The sequence below is a fragment of the Pinus tabuliformis genome, chromosome 8 (assembly GCF_031772625.1).
Source record: "Pinus tabuliformis cultivar Carrire ecotype Pingquan chromosome 8, CPIR1, whole genome shotgun sequence".
Taxonomy (NCBI): Eukaryota; Viridiplantae; Streptophyta; class Pinopsida; order Pinales; family Pinaceae; genus Pinus; species Pinus tabuliformis.
The window spans coordinates 1240069449-1240083735 of record NC_142294.1 but is presented as its reverse complement, the minus strand read 5'-3'; the positions used below and the strand labels follow the sequence as shown (position 1 = coordinate 1240083735).

The window sequence follows — 14287 nt, the reverse complement described above, 5'->3', positions numbered from 1 at the left end:
GTCTCGGTTACCAAGGCTGGATCCACCTTAAATGTAATCTGATGGTTGATTGACCCATGACCGGTTAACTTGCTCCTTGAGTTATACGCGTACAGGTAAGGTACCATCCATCGCAGCATTGTTAGCTGAGGTTCATCCATTTGGCAAGATCCACGGCTCATAGTGTTGTGCCATGTGCAGTGGCGTGAAGAAGTGTTACGAGGTTGGCTCCTCGAACTTACCAATCCCGCGCCCAAACCTTTCTGGATCCTTCTCCAAGATCGAACAACAGTGGCAGTCTTACCCAGATCGATGGCCGAAACTATGCCATGAGGCAAGGTCTTGCAAGGGATATTTAAGGTTCGTTTTTAAATTGGTTGGTCATTGTTTCCATTCGGTGTCGAGTGATTGGCTGCTGCAGTCTTCGGCTCTCCTGCGCTCGGCCGAGGACTTGCAAACTCTCACTGCTCCAGGGTTTCATCTTATACCAAGGCGTAAGGAACCTTGACAGCTTATTACCCAGGTTAAGACGAGCTTTGCAAAGCAGTTTAGTTTTCAACTTTAGTTTTTCTTCGGTAAATATACTTTCTCAGTCAATGGCTTTTTTTTATGACAATTACAGGGAAGGCCGCGGATGTCCAGACAGCGTTTGGAAGAGGCTACTGGCTTATCGACCTCGACCATCCTGCCATAGGTAGGAGCACCACCTTATTTGCTTAGAGTAGATTTTTGGGTCTTCTCATCTCGGAACAATGGCTAATCCACTGTTCTGCTGAACAGGGATGCCGAGTTCCTTGCTTTCGAACTCCTCTCTCAGCTGTACATTCAGGGTTTTGCATGTAATGGACCTGTATGGGTCGGTCCTTCGCCTGTTATGTGAATGTGTTTGGACATGTTATTCAACTTTTGTTTAATGACTCTTGTTAAGACGGCCTCCATCTAGTCTTGTTCACTGAGATGTATATTTGCACGGTTATCACTGGTTTGGATGCCGATGCACGGCTAACTGATAATCGAATGCAGAGTTATCTTTTGTAAATTTGTCCATTCAAATTTATGTTCATTTCGAGTTCGTCTTTATACTGTCAGCATTTGATTTGCTTAAGCTTCGATTCTCTGTATAAGAGCATTGTTTCCTCTTTATTAATATGGAGTCTGTATCTAAGTTACAGGTCCAAGGTTGGGTTTTAGCTCTGCTATGCACTATCATGTTTATGTGTTTACTGTTTATGTGTTTAAGATATGTTTATGGCGCCTGGCCGTTTCGAATGGCTTCAACCCGGCTCATGTAACTTTTCTGAGCGAGGGTTTTTACTAAACAGGTTCTAACCGAGACCGTTGTAACCTCGGTTACCTTGCGGTCTGCGGCTTACCTCCTTCTTTAAAGTTTATGCATACAACTCTGTATACGTGTATTCTGTGTTGTTAAGCTATACATGTGAATATTATTATTGTGGGTTGGTTCTCTGACCCGGAGGTTCTAGCGAGCTTAGGGTTCACTAAGTGTATACGCTCTTTTGGATTGTTGAATATGATAATATCTTCCAGTTTTAGGCATGCTGGCTTTACAAGACATACCAGTCCCGAGCTATATAAAGAATGTCTTAATGATATAAGCATAATACATTATCTTGCACAAAATGCCTGTTTGTTTCTTTTTGATTCTGCATGTAAAAAAAAGTATTCTGTTCTTTTCCGCAGTATATAAAACTAGATAGAGCTTATTACAGTTTTCATCTCTGTTTATAATTCTTAATGTCTCTGTGATAATGAAACTTAGTATTTACTCCGTTCCGCTACTATTTTTTTTGGCTAAAATAAATAGGCAAGGGTGTAATATTCTTCATTCAGATTGCCATGTCTCGGTTTCTATCTATAAGGCACAGCTATTGTCCTTTTCACATTTTCAGCTACGAATGACAGTTATAGAAATTACACAGTATCAATCTTTCTAATACAGAATAGTGAATCCTTTAGCCTAACTCCACGTCAGAGATAACTAAATAAATAAATGTATACTTAGTAGGCCGTACCTGTTCCGGTACCAACCTACTTGATTTGCTTGTCAGTCCACCCGTCTGTAGGAAGTTTTTCTTCTTTATTCTTCCACCCCCAAGCACTTGCTGGTCCTGCTCGACCGCAATTACACTGGCTTTGCCAGTAAACGCTATCTGATCCTAACCAGACATAGCGTACAGGAAAATTCCTTTCCTCTTATGCCATCTGATCCTAACCAGACATAGCATGAATGTTTTTTTTTTTTCCCTCTGCCATCTGATCCTAACCAGACTTGGCATTTTCCCCTTTTTCCTCTGGGGTCTCAACTACCTCAAGGTAGTTAGGGTTCCAATGTAACTGATTCCTCAGTTACTAACCATGATTAATCATAACTCAGTTCAAAATGGTATCAACACAACTGTCTTTTTTTATTAACATAATATTAATAACCAGAATATATATAATCTCAAATAAAGTCTCTGTTCAATAATTACTTTTAACATTTACCATCATTAACTTTTCACAGGGGATATTACAAACAGTAAAATAATCTTGAAAAAAAATAAAATTATGTAAATAAATTTGTAAATTTAAAACTATTTCTACAGATAGATAAATGAAAAAATGGAAATCAAGTGATTATATTGATTTATGTTTATAATATTTCAAATTATACGATAAAATTAAATTCAACTCGAAATTATAAATATAAGCCGTAAATCCTATTAAAAAAAATAGTCCCCTAATTATTGAAACTTATAAAAGGTTAATAAAATATCGAGTGAGGAAAGTTCTCAGCCCGCATATATATATATATATATATATATATATATATATATATAATAATATGATATAATATGGTAATACATGATCACAATAGTTTATTTTTGGTAATGTTTATGTTAATAAATTAATTTAATAATATAGTATTTTTTGAATTATTTATGTAATTGCAAATTATTTTGTTAAGAGGCCGTTTTACAAGTGAAATTAGATGTGTAAGTGTAAAGATGTAATGCAAGTATGTAAATAATTTTAAATGTTGGTTTCATTAAAATATAATAAAAAACAAAAGTGATATTGGAAATGAGTTTAAACATTTAAATATTGCCTCAATTAATAATAAAAAGTTAAAATGATAAGGGTAAACATTAAAATATTTTCTCAATTAATAATAAAAGGTTAAAATAAGAGAAATAATAAATTTAATTTGTTATAGATAATTTATATCGTGTGACAAACAAGTACTACAAAAGTAGTTGACACTTGCTACAGTTTTATACAGCAACAACATCAACATTTTAAAAAAAGCGAGACGCTTAAATGTGCAGATAAAGAGCTCAAAATTATTATTCCAAAAAATCCCCACTAAATTTTAACGAAATCAAAGAAAAACAATGTTGAAGAAAATGAAAAAAATCTTACAATTAATTTAACTTGTGAATAAGATTTGTTACAATTCCATTGGCCAACACCATGGCTTATAAATACTGTATTCCCATAAACCATAACTTATTTCACAACCAAAATATTTTATAGCAATATGACAATTTTTATCCATGGAGATTGACCCCCATATTACAGTGGATATTATTAACATGTAAATAGGCTTCGTTACAATATCGTGGGCCAATACCATGACTTACCAATACAACATACATTGAAAGACATGAATTATTTCACAATCAAAATATGAAACCATAACTTATTTCACAACCAAAATATTTTATAGCAATATGACAATTTTTATCCATGGAGATTGACCCCCATATTACAGTGGATATTATTAACTTGTAAATAGGCTTCGTTACAATATCGTGGGCCAATACCATGACTTACCAATACAACATACCTTGAAAGACATGAATTATTTCACAATCAAAATATGAAACCATAACTTATTTCACAACCAAAATATTTTATAGCAATATGACAATTTTTAACCATGGAGATTGACCACCATATTACAGTGGATATTATTAACTTGTAAATAGGCTTTGTTACAATATCATGGGCCAATACCATGACTTACCAATACAGCATACCCTGAAAGACATGAATTATTTCACAATCAAAGTATTTTATTGACAACACCAAAAGTTTCTTAACCACAGATATTCACCCCCACTTTACCATATATATTATTAAGTTGTAAACAAATTTTCTTATAATAGCATGGGCCAATACCATGGCTTATCATGAGATCCTTAACCATAGATATTCACCCCCACTTTTCCATTCATATTATGAACATGTGAATAGTTTTGCTACAATACCATGGGCGAATACCATGGCTTATCAATACTACAAATATGACAAGATTCTTAACTATGAATATTGGCCCCCACTTGAAAATGGATATTATTAATTTGTAAATATGATTTGTATAATACCATGAGCCAATACCATGAATTATGAGTACCACATGCCAAAAAACCATAAGTTATTTCACAATCAAAATATCTTATATTAATTTAATTTGATAGCATTTTTTCAATGGAATCTAAAAGGAAAAATGTTATAAGTAGTTTTGAGATATATCTAAACCCTTTATCCCCACGACTATTAAAAATATATTTCTATAGAAATTAAATCAAGGTTTTAATAAAATTAAAAATGAGAATACTTTTATGTATAATGATGTGAACTTTATATAATATAAATGATATTATGAAGAAACAACATAGATTCATCCTAACTAAGGATCAAGCAATGAGAGCAAACAAAGTGACTAACTATAATAGAGGAAAGATAGAGCATGATTTGTTTAAGTTTTTCACTATTGTATTTTCTTTGACATGATTTATCCAAAATATAGGTTTAATATTTTACAACCAATTCAATTTTTTAATTTAGATACTTCCTTAAACATAATACAACACAATCAAATTTAAGAGAGAGAAGAGGGGGATAGTAACAAAGTTGCATGGCGGAGAGAGCGAGAGAGAGAGAGGGAAATGGTAGAGAGAGAGAGAGAGGGATGGAATAACAAAGGCATAGAGAGATAAATGTAGAGAGAAAGAGGGAGTGACAAGGGAGAGATTGAGAGAAAGTGAGATAGAGAGGAGAGGAGGGAAGAAAGAGAAGAGGAGAGCATTGAAAAGTGTAAATAGGTTCATTCTTCATAATGACTCATGTACTCTTGATATTTTATATTTGATGTAAAAAGAAGGAGAAAATAATTGTTATTTTATAAGCATGGGTTTCATGCTCAAGTTAATTACGTCAAGCATGTTCTTCATGCTTTTAGGTAGTTTCAAGTCAAAATATTAGTTTTCATAAATCAAGAGGGTCATTGTCATGTATATAATATCCTAGTGGCCATTTTGCATCAAAATAGAAGATTTACGTTTGTGTTTAAAGTGCCAAAAGAGTCCTCCAATACCAAGTCGGCCTATCCTGAAGAACTCATGCTAGGAAGGCTTATTCGACCACATGGAGATTTATATATAGAACTGAAGAGACTAGAAGAGAAGAAGAATCCTTAGTGAAGGAAGGAAGACCTAATTCTTAACTATTTCTGCTCACACGTGCAAAAAGGAAAAGATTTTTTGACCTATTGTAAGGCTGAAAGATGCAGAGCAAGCTGCAAACCTACAGTTGAGGGCCCAAAATATGATTTGACTGACAAAATAGAAGTTTGAGTTTCATTGATTTTATTGACTTAAGATTATATTAAGAATTATTTCTTGGAAGGATGACGTGGTTTCTTGGATTGAATCTTTGTCTTGGTCTAAAGGTCTTGAAGCTCTCATTTTGTCTTGGTTCTATAAGAAGAAGATAATTTTAATTTGGTTTTCACCTAGGAGAGGGGTTTTCCGTAGTTGAGATCCTGCATACTATGTTCTATTTTTGTTGCAATCTTCATGTTCTTTATGGTTTGATAGTTGCTTGATGAAAATAAGACATAAGAATACAATATAATTAAAAACTATCACAAGTTTTTATCAAAGTAAGAAAATATTTTATGCCTTTTGATTTTCCAATAGAGAGAAGGGGAAGAGAGAGAGAGAGAGGGAGAAAAAAAAGGAGGGGAGAGTGAGGAGATAGGGATTGAGATAATGAAAGAGTTGGAGGGAAGAGGGAGAGAGCAAGTGATGGGGGTAGAGATAAAGGGATGTGGGAGAGAAAGGGAGGGAGAGGAAGGAAGAGAAGACTCAAAAGAGAGAAGGTGAGAGAGATGGAGTTTGAGGGAGAGAGAGAGGGAGGGAAGAAGAATGACGTAGAAGGAGAAAGGTGGAGAGAGAGAGGGCATGACAAGGGAAATATGGAAAGAGAGTGAGGGAGAGAGGAGGAAAGAGAGAGAGAAGGATAGAGAAAGAAAGGAGAGATAAAGTATTGTACATGTAGTTTGTAATATAAAAATAGCTTGCATTTTTATTTGAGATGATAATGTTAATGAAAATTTTGTCTAGATATAAATAAACTAGTAGAGGTGAGAAAAAATATGTAACATAAGAGAAAGAAAAGTACTATATCGAGACAGATGATTTGCAAAAAAAAAATAGTAACAAAGGGAGATGTGACACATGAACATATTTGACACGAGATAAGACCTAAGAAACCTTGTTGAGGGGAAAACCTAGTTGGAAGGTGACTCTTCCTTATTCTCCTTCTCTATTAAGAAAATGGTTGTGAGTACAAAGAATTATGGCTTGTGGTCGATGGGCTACTATAGTGCACAATACATCTCTATGTTAGCTATCTCTTATCCCTGTTGGCTAATTTTCAACATCCATGGAAAAAATGCACTCTAAATAATGGAACCCCTTTTCTTCTGAGTCACCCGGTTATACTACAACCCGATAGCCTATTAGTGGCTATGTTTGAGTACCTCATCTATTAATGAGAGCTACAATATATACTTTCTAGACTCTAGTTCATTGTAATAATGTGTCTAGTCCATTTTTCATGAATAAAGGGGGATTATATAGAACATTCTCAGATTATCGTGGTGAAAATAGGAAGGTCAAATTCTGAGTGGCATAACTTTCACATACGAACTCTCATTGACACAATTCATCCACCATTAGAAAAATATTTGTGTGTACAATAGGAAAAAATTTGTGATGTTAAATAGACAAAGCTTTTCCCTTTAAAAATTGTCATTTAATGCCTCAAAATTATCTAATAATGTTTTAGACCCTAATTTGACAAACTGGGTCCTATGAGTAAAAAGGGTCCTGCGGGTTGATTCTTCTAATTTTTTCATTTTGAAAGCATTGAGATGCAGAAAAAATTTATAATGATCAAATCCATATCATAAGTTGTGGGTATTCCAATCCCTTTCCTCTGAAAAACGATATCTCTTTTTTCTTAGTAGACCATGGTTTGCATTGTTCTGTCTTGTGACTAAATTTCTAATGACAAATTTTATTTTCCCATAACTTCATCCATTCTTTTTTGGTTGTAAAATTCAATTTGATTCTATTATAAGGAGGGTAAGAATTAGGGTTAGATCTTCACCTTTTCCATTGCTCCCCAAAGGTAGGGTACATACATCAACAACCTTAAAAACTAGTTGTGATGAAACTCCTTGGCTCTATTATCAATGTATCCTTCACGTAAATATTGTTTCTCAAATACCTCCTTAAAATGTTTCCATTTTGTTTCCTTTTTATTAATTACATTAGAAATTTTGGTATTCTCCCACCAAATATTGGATTCACCATTTAATTGTTATGTAGTAAGCCTAGCTTTTGGGTTGTTAGAATATCGATAAAGATGAAAATATTTTCTTATATTACTCAACCATGAGTTTTTTCTCTTTATAATCTCTTTCAAAAATTGATGGCATCAATTTTTGAAATTCCCCTTGTAGTTCTTCTACATTGTTCCCTTTTCTCAAACTGTTTGTTCATTTTGTTCACCATTATGTAATGATTTAGTGGTCACATTTAATATGTCAGTTTCATTCAACAACTCATTTCCTAGATTAGGTGGATCATTTATTTTTAAACCTTCCTTTTGTTCCTTTGGAATCCTTTCCTTAATACTATAGTTCTACCCATTATTTTTCATTTTCTTTTATCATTACACCTTTTTAACATTGTTGCATTCATCCTCTATTTCTCTCCTTACATTTTATATTACTTTACCTACATTCTCAATAGCTGTTTGTTATCTGTTGTATGTTAATCTATTTCCAGTTTGCATCCTTTTAATAGTTTCTTAAAGGACTTACTACATATCTTCGATATCTTGATTCCTAGAGATTGGTATTTCAATAGATATCCCTTTTAATGATTCTTTACCTTGGTGATGTTCACTCCCTTCATGGCTAAACTATAGAGCCCCTCCTTCTCCCTCCTAAACCATTTAACATGTAAGAGTTGTAATAAAACTTATTAGTTATTCTATTTTTATTTTATTTGTTTATTTTATGCCCATGTAGGTCCAAGTGTTGTAAACCAGTTGTTTCATACCATTTATGATACCTCTCTTAATAACTCTCCTAATTTTTATTTTTATTGGTTTTAACACAAGATATAACTTAGCTTATGAGTTGTCCTTATCTAAGTTTATTATTGACTATAGGTTGACTTTTGTTATCTTATAAATTTTGATAAAAATACACTCTACCATGTCATTTGGTGAATCGTTGAGACACAATGGGGAAGATTATATGTTAACCCCACCCTCATATGGTTTTCCCCTTCCCTCAATTGATTTCAACAAGGTTTTACGTTCTACCTAGGGCATATGTGTTTGGTGTAGTGTCTCGCATGGCACTCGGGTTTATTTTATGCGTACTTATCAGAATGTTCATGCGCTCAAACGGTATTTCGGCTCTTAAATCATTAACTAATGGTGATTCCCCTTCTTGTCCTGAATGCAATGTTTTCTATGGGCTTAATAGAAACCTTTTCTGTCATTTTGAACAAAGGTGATCTGAAGCTTAGAAATAGGTAATTGAAACATGGAAAATGGATTGGCTTCCTCGGTAAGCACATTTTGAAATTAGGGTTTGAACATATCCTTTCAGAGTTATGGTTCTAGAGTTTTCATTGCTATTGTCCCAATTTTCTTTCTAACTCGGTGAATTGTTTTCCTTTATTCTGATACTAGTTTCCTACAATCCATTTCCTTCATTTTATTTTTAGCTTTCCCCTTTATCTCTTATGCATCCCAAAGCTCAAATTGCAATCAACTGACATTACCCGCATCAAGTTTTATTGTTTCTATGAAATGTGAAATTGGATTAGCATTATCTTTCCTGCACTATGTAGAGGATTTGAAAGGAATGGGAGACAATGTAGGTAATAATTGCTTTTTTTGTTGTCTAATTTTGTTTTTCACTTTCATTTCATTTTTCTAAGACACTAAATTCTTCTTGGCATGGTTTGGGCAGGAGGTTTGTTATTTAGAGGTGAGTTTCTAATAATGCTAAGATACAAACTAAGTAGGGGATGTATGTCATCCCATGGACATACTTCCTAAATACTTTTCCTCAGTACGATGATGAGATGATGATAACTTCCTTCCCTTGCTTTGTTTTTCATCTATCTCCTTACATGGCTTCTATTTTCACTTATTGCGAATGGACTCATTTTCAACTATCTTTAGTTTATATGGTTATTGGGTCTCTGTGAGAATTTTTTTCGTTTTGGAACGAAATAACTCAGAGAGGGTTAACACACTAGGACCCCATTCTTCATACTTATAATATTATTTATCCGTTCCCTTGGAGAAATGGAAAGATATCATTTAGTTTAATATTGTTTTATGGTTATTTAAGAATGGGCTCTTTTGTGGTTCCATTTAGCAATGGAGAGGGTAAGGGTATCATACGATAGCCCTATCATTCTTCCATTATATAATATTGATTCTGTTTACAATGCTATAAATGTGGAGAACTTCTAATATAAAACGTATGCATTGTTTATTATTCTCGACACCTTTGATTTCGAGATCTTATTTGAATTCTGGCCCTTCCCCCGCCCCTGCTAGATATTGATAATAACAATAAATTTAGGGTTGTCTTTAAGGAATTGTGGCCATGTTTTTCTAACATTAGGAATGTGGTTTTCCTTTTCCATTGCGGCTAAAACTTTAGGAATGCATAAAAATTGTTTTTTTTTTGTTTGCTTTTGGAGTGAATAGTTACATACTAGGTTTGTCCTTGTAGCCTCGTTTCTTAGTTATCAACATAACATACCTCATAGGGCATCCCAGCTTTCCTAAGAATCTCATGCTTCTAGTTTGTAACTTGCCCTTTACTTGGTGTGCTCAAGGATTTATTCCGATTCTTGGAGTTTACATGGTGTAAATAGGTTCCTGTAGACAACATCAAAGGTTTTACATTTATCCCTAGCTTCCATTCATAAATGTTACTACCATTAGCTCCCTTGTTTTAGGATATTCAAGAAACAATAATGAGTTTATCCTATGTTATAGTTTCGGCATATACTCTTTTGAATACGATTGTCACTTATCTTTATAATTTAATCTAACACCTCAAATTTGCGTTAAGACTAGGAGGATTTGTAGTCCTTCCATATGAAATATTCGGGGCCTAGCATATTCTTTCTGGACAAGAAATGAAGGAAGATTTAGAAGTTTATCGGCATTTAATTGGTTTCCCTTTGGGTCTAACTAGGTATTTCCTAGTATGCAGGTCATAAAATTAATTTTTTTATAGTGTATATTTTTTTTAACCCTTCCCATCAACCATTAAAATGCCCATTAATCTAGTGACAACCATTTAGATTTAAAAGTTACCCATATTACTTTTAACCTTGAAAACATGTAGACAATAAGATTGATATGCAATTCTTGGGTGGGATAATAACATTCCCTAAAAGGTTATAATGATCGGTAGTAAAGCCTATAAGATATTCATTTCTATCAATTTTCTTAAAAGGGCACTAACATTCTAAGCAACCTAATTTTATAAACTTGTGCATGATTTAAGATATCTTACATGTAACATCAATAGTAATGATTTGAAATCACTACTTGAACACATGCATTAAGGATTGGATGAACCAACAACCATATGGATGATAGAAATTTATGGGCGATGTTCCATCTATCTATAGTAGATTGATAAGACAAATCTCTTTACCAACATGCCCCTAAGCCTTCGGTTGTGATTTAATAAAGATGAGTCCTCATGCCTATTTTAGCTCTGTGAATTTTCACTTTCAAGTATTATATGGTGGTATTCACAGATGTAACCTTAGCCTAACACATTCACTTATGCTCTCACAGTATGATACTCCTCCCTCTTACTCAGGTAATTATAAATTCATTGTTGATCCTTCCTAGCCTCATAACATGTAGAAAAACTCCCACTAACAATTGTTTATTTCCTATGACTTGCTCCACCATCACGCCATATCCCCTTTGTGCTACATGGACCCTTAGTGATTTTTTTATCCCTCTTCCAATTTTATTTTTAGAGAATCAAGATTCTTCGGCTCTCCATTTGCCTTTCATAACTTTCCTTTACTCAAGCGGAGCCACCTCATATAAAAGCAAAATCCATAAACATCACTCATCAAATTGTATCTATTTATTTATTATTACTAAAATAAAATTGCCTATAATATTCCTGACAACATTATTTTTGAAATTTAAAATGTCGAGATATTACAACCATAATTAAAATAAGCCTATCTTCAAAAACCAGAAATTAAAGAAACTTGTGATATTAAGCGATAGTAAAATATTTTTCTTTTATCCTCTTAAACACATGTAATACCATATCAAAAGTTAGCTAGATAGATTTTATAAAATAGCTCACTGAAAACCCATCAAATCCCCAAGAATTCATTACTTGAAATTCCTTTCCTCGCGTATGATAACAAAATAAGAAAAATATTAACCCTATAAAATCCTTAGCAAGATAAATTCATTCAATATAATTTGAATAATCTTTACATAGCATTGCAGCCTGAGCTAATGTCATAGGGTGAAATGAAAACCATGCACCTTGTGGAAATAAGCTTACATGAATAATCAAATAAGTGTATTGTTGAAAGTGTATTGTTGAAACACTAGCCTACCGATATGGAAATATTTGTCTGCAAAAATCAAGCAATGCCAAATGACAAGTCTCGGATGGTCGAATATTTGATTAGAAAACATCATTCACTTACCTTGTCTCATCTCAGGCATCCAACCGTGACTTTGTTACATGGATGGGTCAAACCATGTTTCGGATGCTTGACACGTAGAAAGTGAACCCGCACACTATCATCACCATTAGTGACTCAGGAAAAAGGGTCTAAAATGTATAGTGGAAGTTGTGAGCTATAATAAAGAGGTCCACATGTCATATGATGTGAGGGATCGAGGTTAATATGAGTTATAAGTATGATTAACGTTAAACAGGTATTGAGTTTGAGTAGGGCTAGGTGGAAATGATGCAATGTCTTAATAATATTCCAAAACATTATTTTATTCTCGAAAGGAAGCCATACCACAATGTGATGGGATATTATAGAGACTCAAAAGATGTTTAAATGTTGTGGAATCCACAGTGAAATCTCATTTCATCCCTTTATATAGAGAGAGAATTATTTTTCTTCAAAAATTAAAAGGGAATGAATCTTAATTCAAGAATGCTTTTATACCATTTTATTTATGGAAACTATTTAGAAACGTTTACACAGAAATTCTATCTATAAGTCCAGAAGGAGAATTATTGTTTAATAATGATAACATGTTATCATTTGATTAAATATAAGCCAAAAGAATAATGTGTAAATTTGAAGGTGCAATATAGTTTATATTTTTAAATACAATATGCCTTTTGTACATTTTCTAATTTTATCATTATGATGATATAATTTTAACTCATTTTATTAGTTATTAGAGACTTTCATAGTTAATCATATTTTTAGAGATTTCTGGAATAACATTGTGTAATATGTGTGATATGTCTAAAGTTTTGGATGGTGATTCTGTGGTCCGTGATGATGGATCTGGTCACCATCCAAAACATTGGCATATCACACACATTACACAATATTATTCTATTATTTATTTCCTTTTATTACTATTATTATTATATCTAATATGTTAATACTATTAATCACCTAATTACTCTGGGATAATATTCTATTGTCTTTTTACTCATTTATTATTTTATATTAATTATCTAATTTTATTAAGAGTAATACTATCATCTCTATTCTATTTCTATATTATTCATTACAATTATACAATTAAATATTACTATTACTATTAAAATCAATTGTTATTATTTTTTTCTTTTTTTTTGAGTTAGTTTTCTCTGAATCTTTTTCTTTGATTCCTAGGATTTCTATAGCCCATCTTTCCCACCTCTTATCTTGCAACACATGTGTATGGGCCTTATCACTCTTATGCTCTTAAACATTTAATCTTAAAGGTAGATCTCTTTTTAGATTTGAAAAATCAAACAAAAATGATTTATAAATCTCCAAAATCCAATTCTATAAAATTTAATGGAAAAAAAATCTCAAAACATTATAATTTAAATTTTAAAAAATTTAAGAAAAAACATTTATTTTAGTAATAATTTATTCTTCTCACTTTTATTTAGTAAAATGAATTGCAATATGGCATCCCAAAGTAATATTCATTTTTAAAGAAAAACCATCATATCTATTTACGGAGTGACTGACACTTAACAAGCCATGTGACTTTTCTGCATTTAATTTTTATGCCACACAGCTACAAATTAACTTGTTTATAAAAAAAGTTTGACGAGTAATAATTGAAATAATAATATATTTATTAATTGTTAAAAATATAATTTGTATTTTTAATTATTTGAATTAAGTTAATTGATAATAATTTTTTGCAAAATATAAATATGAGTGATTTATCTAATTTTTATAATGCATTATTTCTATAAGTTAGAAGAACTAAAAATTAGAGAAATCAGAGAATTGTTCATCAATATAGAATAGCCAAAATTAGGGATAATCTAGAATCGTTTTCAATACAGAGACAACATTGAGGGGCAAAGAATAGAAGTATTCCACTAGAAAGTCCAGTGAAGTAGAAAATTCAGTGGAACTTCTAATAAAAAGGAACCAAAAGAGAAATGAATAGAGCGAACGAAAACTTCGATAGAAAAGATACTGGGAAGGACAAAACCTAACCCAAAACCAAAGCCTGGCCATGAACGAGGAGGACGAGGAACTCTGATTCTGCATTTCATTTAATATTGATTATGTATTGATTAATCATTATTACTGTTAAATATATCCCATTCAATATTGATCTCTCTAGTAGATTCAAAGCTTTTATCATTTATGCTAGGTCTGTGCTTGATATCCACTTCATATATTTGATGATATGAGAAGAAGATATT

At 32.4% G+C, this 14287-nt stretch overlaps 1 long non-coding RNA gene across 2 annotated transcripts; it reads left to right on the top strand.

The window, feature by feature from the left end:
* The first annotated feature begins 378 nt into the window (after window positions 1-378).
* LOC149239880 (uncharacterized) lies at window positions 379-1515 on the top strand. Of its 2 annotated transcripts, none has more exons than XR_016245474.1 (3): window positions 379-502; window positions 602-673; window positions 1220-1515. It is a non-coding gene; the product is annotated as an uncharacterized LOC149239880 (long non-coding RNA). The 2 variants fall into 2 exon arrangements; XR_016245475.1 differs by lacking the exon at window positions 1220-1515 and adding an exon at window positions 760-989.
* The last annotated feature ends 12772 nt before the right edge of the window (window positions 1516-14287 follow it).